Source organism: Macaca mulatta, chromosome 15, assembly GCF_049350105.2.
Source record: "Macaca mulatta isolate MMU2019108-1 chromosome 15, T2T-MMU8v2.0, whole genome shotgun sequence".
In the NCBI taxonomy this organism is placed as follows: Eukaryota; Metazoa; Chordata; class Mammalia; order Primates; family Cercopithecidae; genus Macaca; species Macaca mulatta.
In genome coordinates, this window is record NC_133420.1 from 11,368,416 (window position 1) to 11,382,609 (window position 14,194).

The window sequence follows — 14,194 nt, forward strand, 5'->3', positions numbered from 1 at the left end:
ATGGGGAAGATAATACTAGTGGCAACATCGCTGGGGTTTTACACACCCACTGTGCTATTGTTCCAAATAACACGATATGACGCCCAGTATCACAGGGGTGGTACATCCTCCTGTGATATTGTTTCTTATATTCAAGGAGAGAGAATGCTATTACTCCCATTATTTCAGGGGTTGTACACACGTCCTGTGATATTGTTCCTAATATCCCGAAGAGGAGAGCATATTACTCTCAATATCTCAGCGGGTGTACACCTCCTTTCTAATATTTTTCATAATATCCAAGATGGGAGAGGATGATAAGACTCCCAATATGCCAAGATGTGTACAGCCGCCTGTGATATAGTTCCTAACATCCAGGTGGGGATAGGATGATATTACTGCCCATATCGATATTTAGCCTACGATCCTGAGGGGAGTGAATGATATTACTCCCAATATCGAAGAAGGTGTACAACCCCTGAGACACTACACCCAATATCCACGTTAGTACTCCCAATATCCCAGAAGGTGCACACACACCTGTGATAGAGTTCCTAATATCCAGCGGGAAAGAGGCTGATTTTACTTTCGATATCGCAGTGGGTGTACACCGCCCCCAACCCTGGGGTATCGTTCCTAATATCCAGGCGGGAAGAAGATGACATGGATGACAATATCGAAGGGGGTGGACAACTCTTCTGTGATATGGTTCCTGATATCCAGGGGGTGAATGGATGTTATTACTCCCAATAACGTAGGAACCGTACAGCCACCCTGAGATTTTGTCCTTAATAACCACAGGGGAGAGGTGAGATTAATACCAACATTGCAAGGCGTGTACACCCTCCTGTGATATTGTTTCTTATATCCAGGAAAGGAGAAGATGGTATTCCTACCAATATTGAAGAGATATACAACCCCCATGGGATATTGTTCTAAAGATACAGGTTGAAAGAGGATGAGACTCCATCCAATATAACAAGGGGTGTACATCCCACCTGTGATGTGAATCGTAAAACCTAGGAGAATGACATTGCTTCCAAAAACTCACGGGGTGTACACCCACCCTGTGACATCGTTTCTGTCATCTAAAGGTAGAGATGGTGATACTACTCCCACCACCAGAGAAGGTACACACCCCCCTGTGATATTGTTTCTCATAACTTGGGGGAGAGCATGATATTACTTCCAGTATGACAGTGGCTTGACACCCAGTCTGTGATATTGGTTCTGCACATCAACTCTGTGCCCCTCGTTTCCCATGCGTCCTCCCCACACTTTTGGAACCTCGGGGAAGGCTTTGTCTTTGGGTACAGATGAAGAGACGAAGGGTCTGAGAGGTGAAGCAAGTTTGTTACTGGAAAGTGGTTCCGATCCAGACCCCAAGAGAGGTTTCTTGGATCTCACAGAAGAAAGAATTCGGGGCGAGTCCATAAAGTGAAAGCAAGTTTATTAGGAAAGAAAAGGAATAAAAGCATGGCTACTCTGGCCGGGCGCAGCGGCTCACTCCTGCAATCCTATAACTTTGGGATGCCGAGGCAGGTGGATCACCTGACGTGGTAAGTTCGAGACCAGCCTGGTCCAACATGGCAAAACCGTGTCGCCACTAAAATACAAAAGATTAACTGGGCGTGGTGGCAGGTGTCTGTAATCCCAGCTACTAGGAAGGCTGAGGCAGGAGAATCACTTGAACCCAGGAGGTGGAGGTTGTAGTGAGCCAAGATCACGTCACTGCATTCCAGTTCGGCCAACAGAGCAAGACTCCATCTCAAAAAAAAAAAAAAAAAAAAAAAAAAGAAGAGAAAATAAAGAATGGCTGCTCCATAGGCAGAAAGGCACCAAAGGTCGCTGGTTGCCCATTTTCATGGTTATTTCTTGATCATACGCTAAACAAGGGTTGGACTATTCATGAGTGTTCTAGGAAAGGGGTGGGCAATTCCCAGAAATGAGAGTTTCTGCCCTCCCTTCTGAGACCATGTAGGGAAACCTCCAGATGTTGCCATGGCATCTGTAAACTGTCGCGGTGCTGGTGGGAGTGTCTTGTAGTAGTTAATGCGTTATAATTAGCACATAATGAGCCGTGAGGACAATCAGAGGTCACTCTTATGGCCATCTTGGGTTTGGTGGGCTTTGGCCGACTTTACTGCAACCCGCTTTATCAGTAAGGTCTTTATGACCTGTATCTTGTACCGACCTCCTATCTTATCCTGTGACTAAGAATGCCCAGCCTCCTGGGAATGCGGCCCAGCAGGTCTCAGCCTCCCTTTACCCAGCCCCCATTCAAGATGGAGTCGCTCTAGTTCACGTGCCTCTGACAAGTTGGCCTGGGTTGAGTGTTCCCTAGTGTGTGGTGGTTGGAGCTGTTCCTAGGAGTAAGAGGTATTGTCAGTAGGAAACAGGCCTCTGTTAGCCCGGGGGCTGGCACTCTGCCCCATTATATCGGCCTCATTTTAGTGGTGACAAAACTGGGGCTCAGAGACATCAACTCCCTCATCCCGAACCCCCAGACTGTCAGTGGTAGGCTGGGGTTTGAATGTGGGGCTTGAAGACCCATCATCTCCTCTGGTCCCCCAGACTCTGCTGCCCAAGAGGAACAGGATCCCAGGATCCAGGCCCCTCATGGCACCAGCCAGGGTGGGCGTAGATGGGGAGGCAGAGTTCCAAAGCCCCCCGGACTCTGAAGCAGGTCAGGGACCAAGAGCAACCCGGACCTACGGGCCCCACCCCGAGAAGAATGGCTTCAGGCCCGGCCCAGCGGGCAGGAGGTCTGTGTCCTCAGTCAACGTGACGGCACTTCCGGCTGCTCCAGCCAGGCCGTGCTGTCTTCACGTTTCCAATCATGCGGCCTCCTCTCCAATTCCCAAACCCAACCCACAGAGACAGCGATCTGGGGTCCACGTGAGGTTTGTCAGCAGCTCTGACCCGCTGCTTCCCGCCAGCCCCGCGGCCGGTTCTGGAAAGCTCTCTGCTGCCCCCTGGTGGGGAGGCTTAGGGTAGGGCTCTGGCTGCAAGCATGGGGTCCCAGAACCTCCTGGCTCTGTCACTTCTGCTGGGTGGAAAACCAACCCAGGACTGAACCAGTGACACCTGTGGCGCTCCCAGAACCTCCTGGCTCTGTCACCTCTGCTGGGTGGAAAATCAACCCAGGGCTGAAGCAGCAGATGGTTGCCTGATTCCTTATTATCAGAGCTCCGTCCACTGGCAAGTCTCTCTCCGGGCCTCAGCTTCCCCTTCCATTAAACGAGAGGCTTCGGGATACCAAGGAGGGGTAACTGCTTAGTGAGGATGGGAGGTTTCTTCTGGGGAGATGAATACATTTTGAAACTAGATGGCGGGGGTGGTTGCACAGGACTGTGAATGTACAAATGCCACCACATTATTTGCGTTGAAATAGTTAATTGCATGCGATGTGAAAGTCACCTCATTTAAAGTGTTTAAAAGAGGGGTCTGGGAGAGTGCAGTGTATGTGAGAATCACGTGGGACACCCACAGTCTCTGAACGTCAGTTTCCTTGCGTAAACTGGCAAAGAGACTGTGTGAACTGTATTCCCTGGGGCCAAGAGATTCCAAGAAGGGAAACCTGGGATTCCTGGGACTGGGATGAGGGCCGGGGCCGGAAGGGGAGGGGGTGGGTGGGGAGAGCTGGGGGGCAGCCCAGATAAGGTTTTCAATACTGGGTAGCAGCGTCTACACAGGCGGAGATCCCTGCATCTCATTTCCCGCAGGGCTGACCAGTGGCCAGAGGTGGGACTGGCCAGGCTCGGCCCAACCAAGTCTGGGAACAAAGGACACTGAGTGAGGGATCCCCAGGGCCACCCTCACTGGCCTGCGGCTCTCCTGACACCACGAGAGAGCTCCAGGAGCTGACCTTGGGTCCTAATGGGGGACACCTTCCTGGCTGCAGGCTGGCAGGGTGGTGTGGTGGTCAGTGTACTGGGCTCTGCGTGTCCGCCCCTACCTGCTGTGTGACGGTGGGCCAGACTCCTAACCTCTCTGTGCCTCTATTTCTTCAATGGCGAACAGGGACACTAGCAGCCCCCACATCCGGGCACAGTGGCCTGAAGGTTAAAGGCAAGGGCGGCTCGAGACCTACAGCAAGAACTCTGAGCAGGGAGAGCAGGGAGCTGCCCAGAGTTCAATCACCATCTCCCCTCTGGCCGCCGAGGAAACCGAGGCTCATGGTGACCTGGCCCAGGTCTGTTGGACTCATGGTCCTTCTCATCCCCAAGATCAGAGGGCTGCCACCAGGGAAGGAGCTGTCCCCTAGACGCAGCCCAGGAAGCACACAGGGAAGGATGCCATTGGGACTTGGGTATGTTTTTGCAAAAAAAAAAAAAACATTTATTGCTATTTGAACCCTGCTTTTATGCTTCCATTACCCAGAAAATGAGCTACGGGAGACACCAGGAGAGGCAGGAGATCATCCTCCTTGCACAAAACCCACTCCCTCGGATACTGTCCTCAGCGAGGGTGGCTGGAGGCCAACCAGGGGGCCCACCCGCAGAGTGGCAGAGGAGGTAGGTTGACCCTGTGGACGCTGAGCTCTGTGGCGAAGGTCCTGGCCTTCTGGTAGAAGAAGAGCCACTTCTCGCAGTCCAGGAGGAAGTTGTGGGAGATGGTGGCTGGCCGCGTGTAGATCTTCAGCTGTGCCTTCTTGTTGCCCAGGTCCACGGCAGCTGCCAGTGCCAGCTGGTAGTACCCGGCTGCATCAAACGGGTCCTGAAGGGGACAGGTCATGGTCAGCAAAAGGGGGACTCGGAGCCCGTCTACCCAGAGACCGTTCCTGTCTCCAGGTCATTCCACATGTCCATCCGATGCTGGCTCACCCCATGAGCCCCGAAGCCTGTGACACTGCTGTGGTCTCAGCTGCAGGAGGTGGGGACGACCCTGACACCCCTGGAAGCCTTCCTGACTGTCCCTACGCCCCACTCACCCCAAGCCTCCTGCCCCAGTGCCACCCTCTCTGCAGGCAGTGGCTGCTTTCCCCATGGGCTGAGGTCAGGGCAGATCCTGCCTGCTCTGAGAGTTCCATGCAGGACCCGTGGCTCCAAGTCACAGCAGGGGCACTGCGTTGAGTGACCCAGGCTCCCCTCTGGCCCCTGTCCATGCTGACCATTTCCAGGCCCTCCACGGGACAGGCCAGGTACAAAACCATGTCACAGGTGTCCTCTCTGGCAATGTTCCCTGAAATATTGATGGAGTGTGACTCCCCAGACATCCACTCCCATTTTCAATGAGTCTTTGGCTCAAACTCACCATCCCTGGGTTGGGATGCCGCCTCCCAGACCTCCTCCTTGACCCTCCCATCCCCCACCCGGCTTCTCCCCAGGCACCTCCTCCACATGGGGGTCACCCAAGGGACCTCTCTAAGACCCATGCCTGGCCTGTCCCTCTTTACCATCTCAAGATGGCTCCCAGGGCCAATGACAGAGTCCAAGATGCAGCAGTCCATTCCCTCACTGCCCCGCCCCACACACGGAGCAGGGACGTGAGAAGGCCCCGTGTCACCGCCACTGCTCATCCAATGCCCCCTGGCCCAGCCGAACACTGGACTCTGTGCTGGGTGCATGGTTGAGCCTAACGTCCTTGCTTCCAGTCTGAGGGACCCGGGAGTGAACACTGACCACACAGGGTGGCCCGGGCTGTGGCAGAGGGAAGCCCAGGAGGCCCCAGACTCAGCCGGGGGTGGAAGGCAAAGGCTTCCTGAAGGGTTGGGGGCTTCCCAACTAAACAGGAAGGAGCCAGCCAATGCATATGTCTCTGCGTGTGCCTGTGCATGTGAATGTGCGTGTTTGTGTTCCTGTGCGTGCATGTCCCTGTGTGTGTGCCTGTGTGCATGCCTCTGTGTGCACGTCTGTGTGTGCGCGCCTGTGTGTGCGTGTGCCTGTGCCTGTGCGCATTTGCGTGTGCATTTCCATGTGCCTGTAGTGAGTGACAGCCTGAGCCAGTAAACACCTAATCCACCCTATTCCAGGGCTCACTCTCATGTGTAGAGTAAAAGGGACCCCATTTTAGAGGCAATTGGCATAGATGCCCATTTACTCCTGCTTCTCTGCCAGCCTTCCAGGTCCCATACAGCCTGGCTTCTTCTCCCACTCCTCTGGGCCCTGGGTCCAGAGCCTCCTATACATGGAAGAGGGTGTAGCCTTGGAAAGACACCGCCCTTGGGGAATTCCAAGGGGGCCTCCCTGTGGGAAGCTGGCCTGTGCTGACAGCATAGTCACGATGAGGCCCAGAGGGCTGTGCATGGGAAGGAGGGCTGTGCATGGGAAGGAGGGCTGTGCATGGGAAGGAGGACTGTGCATGGGAAGGAGGACTGTGCATGGGAAGGAGGACTGTGCATGGGAAGGAGGACTGTGCATGGGAAGGAAGGCTGTGCATGGGAAGGAGGGCTGTTCATGGGAAGGAGGGCTGTGCATGGGAAGGAGGACTGTGCATGGGAAGGAGGGCTGTACATGGGAAGGAGGACTGTGCATGGGAAGGAGGACTGTGCATGGGAAGGAGGACTGTGCATGGGAAGGAGGACTGTGCATGGGAAGGAGGGCTGTACATGGGAAGGAGGGCTGTGCATGGGAAGGAGGGCTGCGCATGGGAAGGAGGACTGTGCATGGGAAGCAGGGCTGTGCATGGGAAGGAGGAATGTGCTACTTGGCGCTTTCCTTTCTCCTGGACAGGCGGAGTGGGCGGCAGGCTTGACCAAGAGAGATAAAGGCCTCTTCTGGGACGCCCGTCCCCCTGGGTCCCAGGCGTGCCCCTGAGCCGTGAACAGCGTCCCCCTGGGCCTGATACTTGGCACCTCCCTATCTGGCTGGGACTTGGGAGGCCACAGAAACCACGTCTGACCACCAGGTGTCGCCAGTACTGGGCGGGGGCCTCGCGGGCAGCCCCAGGCCTGCGGTGGGGTATACGGGGCAGGGTCTTAGGTCCGCCCCAGCTCCTCATGTTGTTCTAAGGCCCCCAAGATCTCGGCCCCTGGACTGGAGTGCCCTGGCCCCTCAGCCCGTAAGGAGCACTGACACGAGGCTGGTGTGATGCTAAGGAGGGGCGGTGCCCGCTGGGCAGATGGGTGGAGATACCACAGGTCTCAGTCTGCCAATCCCAGCTCTCCACCCCTGCAGGGCTGGGGGCAGAGGGAGCACAGCACCTCCCCTCGAGACACACCCGACCTAACAAGGCCTCAGCCTGGCTGGCTGGGGCCCCGCCCCACTGCACCTGCCCTGAGCTGGGGTTTCCCTGTCTGTGAACTCAATGGTAAGACACTGGTCCCACCCCACCCTTCCTGAGTGATGGGAAGATTCAAGGTGTCTCGGGACTCCAGGAAGGAGTTGCTCAGTGCAGGCTGGCACCCTGGGCAGGCTTCCTAGAGGAGGCGCCAAGATTTGGGTTGGATCTTGCAACGTGGATTCAACGTGAGGATGATGGCGTCCTCTGAAATGTCACTCTCCCGACCCTGTTTTCTTTGTTAAATGCACCTTGACACTTGACTGTCAAGAGTCAGCTTTGGTGTCACCTCCTCCAGGAGGGCCCCCTGACTACAATCCCCCTTCTTTACCCAGAGGCCACCATTGCCCACTCATGTGTCAGCCTCCCTGGCTGAGACTGAGTTCTTGAGGGTGGGGCCTGGCCATCTGGGGAGCTGGGTTTTACCTGATAACCTTGCCGGCTCCTCCAGCTGGGTGTAGAGCTCCAGGGAGGCCACTGGGCCATTCCTAAGAAAGGCTGGAACCCAGGCCTCTGGGGTCCGGATGGAGATCCCACTCCAAGGGGGCCAGGAACACCCCGAGCCCTGCCCCTCCCCACCCACCTTCAGGTCGTAGAAGATGATGTCACCGAGCACCAGGTACACCTTCACGTAGTAGAGGGTCTCCTCGTCGAACTCCAGCGGCGAGTTGCAGAGCTAAACGGCCTTGAGGTAGAAGTGCTCCCCCAGCTTGCCATGGCCCAGCCGGTGGTGCAGGGCGGCCAGCCGGTGGTAGGCCACACGCTCGTTCGGCCGGTCCCCTGGGGTGCAGGCCAAAGGGGCAGGTGTGAGGATGTGGCTCTCTGGGGCAGGGAGGGAACATGCCCCTCAGGAGCAGGTATACAGACCCCCAGGCAGCACACGTGGCTTGTCTCCAGGCACCTGTGGTCACCTGGGCATCTCTGGCCATTCCCTTCCAGGTTCCCAGACTCACTTTTCCATCTGCAAAGCAGAACTAATAAGGCCTGCCCCTGTCTACTGAGAGGCTTTGGCAAAGTCGGACTTGGATGGCCCAGTTCTGTGCCTACACATAGCCACCTGCCTTTGCTCACTGGTTTTAACCAGGGGAGCCCAAAAGCCATGCAGTGCAGGTGCTCCCGGGCTCCCCAGCTCCAGGCAACCCACAGACGTGACATCCGACTCCTCCTGGGTGTGTCATGATCAGAGCCCCCTACCTTGGGGAGTCAGCTGCACACCTACTGTGTACTGGGCCACGGGGCACAAGGCGCTGGGGCATGTGGCCTGCCTAGGGTTCCCTGTCTCTGCAGGGGGACAGACGACTCTGGCACAGCACCAGGGGATGCACGGCCTTAAGGGGCAGACTGCTGGAAGGGGAACTGGGATTTTATCAGCCAGAGAGCCGTGTGGTTGATGACGGTGGGAAGGGCACAAGAGAAAGGGAATGTGCCACTCAGCCTGACACATACAGGGACCAACGAGATGCCTGGGATGTCTGGAAGGCAGAGGGCACACTGGGCGGCCCTTGTGGTCAGCAGCGGGAACAGGCAGAGGAAGCAGAGCTCAGTCAGACAGGGAGCTCTGCACTGCCTGAGAGACCTCGGGCTGTGCCCCACAGCCGGACGGGGAAGCCAGTTGGGCAGAGCTGCCTGCCTGGACAGGAGACCAGGAAAATCCAGTAGCTGTTTCAGCTCCTGGCCTGCAGACCTGGAGGCTGGGCTCTGGCAAAGTGTGGGTCCTGGCAGGGCGGGGGCTCAGGGGACGCACCCACAGTGATGCTGAGTGCTAGGGCCATGTAGGCAAACTCCAAGTCCTCCTGGGGCTCCTCCAGTGTGGCCAGCAGTGACACCAGCTTGTTGCACAGCTGTAGCTGCAGCTCCACCTTGCGGTTGCCCGTAGTCACTGTCAGGGGCAGGGCCCGGTCCTACCACACAGGCAGGTGGGGTCAGGTTTCCCGCAGCACCCACCTTGCCCAGCGCCCTCCTCAGAGCTCAAACATGTGCTTGGAGCTTCCCACACCCCAGCTACCCCTGCACCTCGACACAGCTCTGTGCTCTGGGATAACACACAGTTCAGACATCCAAGTTGGGGGCTGAAGAGTCACCTGAGGCCCATCCAGCTACACCCGATAGCCTCAGACCAGCCTCTCCCACCTGGGCACCGGGGGTCTGACTGGGGGGAGCCAGCACTCCTCTCTGCTCTAAAAACACCACATTGATCTGTGCCCAGGGCTGAGCCACACCGTGAGCTCAGAGGAAGGGAGAAGCCGTCCCACTTCGGGGTGCATGCAGACCTGGGTCTCCCACTGATATGCTGTGTGTCCTTTGGCATGTCCCTGTGCCTCTCTGAGCCTCAGTTTCCTCATCTGGAAGATGGGGACAGGACTTCCCACTCAGGGTTGCTTGAGGTCATCAGGTACAAGGGTAGAGCCATTGTCACGTCCAGGCCCCAAGCGTTTGTCCCAGGCAGGGGCATGGTCAATATCATTCCCGGTGAGACCACTTGGAAATTAATCATGTGCATGGGTGGCCCTGCCTCCATTTGGGAGGCCTCTACCCTGCCACACCTGTGCCTCAGCCCTCCAGGTGCCCCACTGAGGCCCACCCACATCAGCCCACAGGCCAGCTCACCCGGTAGAAGGACAGGCCTTCCTCCCGCTCCCAGGCCCCATTGAAGAAGATGTCTCTAGCTGCCTCAAACAGCTCCAGCCCCAGGTTGGGGTCGCCTGTGTACAGGGCCACATTCTGTGCCACCTGAAAGGAGACAGAAGTTCCCTCAAGACCCACACCTAGTGAGGTGGCTACGCGCACCTTTGCCAGGCTCCTTCCTCTCACACACTACAGGTACACTTGAGCATTTTTCAGACCCTGTGCATGAGGGCTGCCCCCACCACTGGCATGAGGACAATGAACTGATGCTCCTGAGTGCCAGGAGGTGACTGAGCAGCTGCAGCCCAGGAGCCCGACACCTGTGAATCCTACCAACAGGGCTAGCCCTAGCCCACTCCCCCTGCACTCAAACCAGTCTCCGTGGCCCCCAGATTGCTGGGAGCCCAGCCCCTGGCTCCTTTCTGCGTTGCCACATCCCTGCCACATCAGCAGTGTTTGTGGGTGGGCCTGGTCCCCTCTTGGCCATGAGCTCTTCATCCCTCACCTCAGCTCAAGGAGGTGTACAGCAGGTGCTCAATAATGAAACCTTCACCAGGCTCGTGGGCTTCACAATTTGTTCCAGATCACACTGTGTTTGGGAAAGCCTCTGAAAACAGCCACTATGATAGATTCCTTTTGTAAGGAGATGTGCCACGTGTCGCTTGGAGCAAGTTCTTCTGTGTGTTAATTGAGTGGTCACATTATTTGAGCATGTGCTGTATACCAGCAAGTGCTGTGCACTGTGAGGGGCCGCGCCTCTGCCTTCAGGGAGAAGATGCTGGCCACCGGGGGAGGATGTGAGGGAACCAGTTGGAGGGACGGAAAAGGCACACAACAGGTGCTCAGCAGTGGCTTAGGAATGAGTGGATGGATGGATGAATGGATGAGGAGATGTAGACACATGGATGGATGGATGGGTGTGTGGATAGATTAATGCTGGGATGGATGGACGGACGGGTGGATGGACGGACGGGTGGGTGGGTGGATGGATGGGTGGGTGGAATGATGTGTGTATGTCTGGATGTATGTATGCGTGGGTAGATAATGTATGGATGGGTGGAGGGTAGATGATGTATGTACATGTGGATGGATAGATGGTGGATAGACGAATGTATGGATAAACAAATGGACAGAGAGATGAATGGAGGGATGCATTAATAGGTAGATTGGTGGGTGGGTGGATGGATGGATGAATGATTGATGGATGGACGAACGGTGAATGGATGGATGGGTGAGAGGATGGATGAATGGAAGGATCAATAGGTAGATGGATGATGGAAGGATGGATGATGGATGGATGAACAGGTGAATGGATGGATGATGGACAGATGAATGGAACAACAAGTGAATGGATAGATAAAAGGATGGATGAATGGATGGATGGACAGATGAATGGAAGGATGGATGGATAGATGGATGAATCATGGATGGATGGAAGGATGGATGGTTGACAGAAGGATGAATGGATGGATGGATGGATGAACGGGTGAATGGATGGATGATAAAAGGACAGATGGATGAATGGACAGAAGGATGGATGATGGCTAGAAAGATGAACAGGTAAATGGATGGATGATGGAAGGATGAACGGACGAACAGATGGATGAATGGTGGCTGAATGAATGGATGATAAAGGGATGGATGGATGAACAGGTGAATGGATGGATGGATCGAAGGATGAGCAGGCGAATGGATGGATGGAAGAATGAACAAGTAAATAGGTGATGGAAGGATGAATGGATGGGTGGATGGACAGAGAGTGAACAGCACAGGGGTCGTCCTGCATCCCTTGCCACTCACCTGGATGTACAGGTCCACCAGCTCGCTCTGCCGCAGGAGTTAATAGATCTTCCCTGCTTGCAGCCAGGCATGTGCCTCCTTCTCTTTCCTCTGGAGGTCAATGAAAATCCCCAGACTTCGTTTGGTGTAGTCCAGAGAGGATTTGTAGGCCCTGGAATCACTGGAATCAGACACAGGTGTCAGAACAAGGGCTCTCATCCTCCTGGAACCAGTCTGCCTCCTCCCGTGGGTCTGGTGACAGATGAATCTGGAATGTGGGGACTGGGAACGGCCCTCTTGTGTGTGCAGTGTTCTGCCCTTCCCAGGCTGCTGGGAGGGCCAGGGTGAACACACACGGCATGGAAAAGATGAAGGACATCCTTCCGAGGGAATCGAGCATCATGCTGCCCTGTGGCAGGAGGAGTGTGCTAGTCCATCTCCCCTGCCTCCCAGACATGGCCGGTGTCTTCTCCAGACGCACCAGGAGCCGTTAGTGTTCAGAGGTTATCTTGGCCGATGGTTCTCAAGGTGTGCAGCCATCACAGTCACCCGGAGGCCTGTCCTTATAGCTTGCTGGCCCTGCCCCCAGAGCTTCCGGCTCCACAGGCCTGGGGTAGGCCCTAGAACTCCCACTTGCCACAAACTCCTAGGTGACATGGATGCTGCTCTACTGGTCCAGGGACTACACTTTGAGAAGTATGGCTCTAGCACACTGGCCCATTTTCCTTCTGTGAACCTGAGGCCAAGACTGGAGTCAGTCTCCCAGGTCCCTATGGAATCTGGCGGCTCCTCTGCTCTCTCAGTAAGTCTAACACTCAAGGGGCTGTGACTGCAGCAATGTCACTGGGCCCTATGGGTGGGGTGGCCAGGGCCATGGTTACCCCACCAGGTCACCCCACCAGGTCACGATGCTTGGAGGAAGCTGACTAGGCCAAATATGGGATGTGAGACCTTGAAACCCTGCCCCAGGGAAGTAGGTGACACAACTGGTTCTGTCTTCTGTGGGAGAGAAGCCACAGGTGGCTACTATGGTCACATTTAAGGGGACAGATGGAGGCCAGGAGTGAAGATTCGGGGCAGGCACAGGTAAGATGACAAAAGCCACCATAGTAGGAAGAACAGCCCAGAGTGCATGTACTGCCTCTGCTGGGGTTGAGATGACCTTTGACCCAACAAGGGAGGCTCAAGCTGGGACTCACGGGCCAGCAGCAGCCCTGGGATGACCCCAGGCCGGCCATCTCAAAGCATCTGATGCCAAAGCACCAAATGATCAAAAGGAGAGGGGCTGCTGGGCCCTGGGCCAGCTTCCCTGTGCCCCTCTCCCTGCCCGCCCCCACCTCCACCACTGCAAAGCCAGCCCTTACCGCTCCGTCCCCAGGGACAGGTAGACCTGACTGATGGTCTCCAGGAGCTGCCCCTCCAGCACCTTGTCGGCCACCTTGCAGGCCAGGGAGAGCTGGAGATCGTGGTAGATGACATACTGGGCCTCCCTGGGCATGACGGCGCTGTAGAAGTAGCACAGCCACTGGACGGCCCGCAGTTGGCCTGGGCAGAAGACAAAATGGAAGACGTTAGTCTCCCAGCATCGAAGTGAGGCTGGCTGCGCTCGGAGGCCCCTGCTTGCCTCCTTCACACCTCTGTGAGCCTGGGCTCCATAGGCGGGGCACCTGAGCGCAGACAGGCCATGCACCTGTGCCAGGGCAGACGCCGAGCACACTGTGACATGGGCACATCTTGGTGCAGATGCTCATGGTACAGGCCGGCCTTCTTTACAACTCCCAGGGCTGAGGTTGTGGATGGACACAGAGTGAACAGCAGGGGCTCGGCCCCTGCACCAGGCCATCTATTTCTGCTTCAGAAAGCCCCTCTGGCCAGGACCAGGGCTGCCTTCAGCCTGAGCTGATGAGGCCAGGGGCACAAGTGGCCCCTGTCACAGATGGAACCCTGAGAGAGCAAAGCCAAGCTCACGTCTGCCACACACGGCATCATGTTGGGGGAATGGGATTCAAAGCCGGCCTCTGGCGTTCCCACACATGCTTCTCTCATGCAACCAGGCTCCCAAGCCACAGGCTCACTGGCCTCTCCCAAAGCCTGATTTTCTAGTGTCAGAAACATTCCAGAGATTAACATAGGAAACCAGGTACGCCGAATGGACATCTGTCACACACGCCACCCAACAACAGCCGAATACGCAGTCCTCTTGAGCACCCATGGGACATTGCCCATGACAGACCATGTGCCAGACCACAAAATGAGCCTCAGTGAAGGGAGAAGGACTGAGACCAAAGCAGAGGTGTTCTTCAGCTGTACTGGCACGAAACTGGAAATCGACAGTGAAGGAAACGTGGGAAATTCCAAAATATGCGAAAACTACACACTCCTAAACAACCAGTGAGTCAAAGAGACCATCAGGGAAACCGAAAACTAATTTGAGAAGAATGCAAACAAATGCACAGCCCGGGCCAGCACGGTGGCTCACGCCTCTCATCCCAGCACTGTGGGAGGCCGAGGCGGGAGGATCGCTTGAGTCCAGGAGTTTGAGATCAGCCTGGGAAACATGGTGAAACCCTGTCTCTATAAAAAAAATACA

General features: G+C 56.0%; 1 protein-coding gene across 1 annotated transcript in view; it reads right to left on the reverse strand.

The window, feature by feature from the left end:
• Positions 1 to 4,295: 4,295 nt before the first annotated feature.
• Positions 4,296 to 14,194, reverse strand: part of LOC144334769 (SH3 domain and tetratricopeptide repeat-containing protein 1-like) — a 30,170-nt gene continuing 20,271 nt past the window's right edge. Inside the window, exons 4-8 of the mRNA XM_077966397.1 lie at positions 12,969 to 13,149; positions 11,626 to 11,785; positions 9,808 to 9,930; positions 7,784 to 7,980; positions 4,296 to 4,698 (exon numbers count right to left, since the gene is read on the reverse strand). The gene's annotated coding sequence lies outside the window, so the exon portion shown is untranslated. The remainder of the gene's footprint in view (positions 4,699 to 7,783; positions 7,981 to 9,807; positions 9,931 to 11,625; positions 11,786 to 12,968; positions 13,150 to 14,194) is intronic.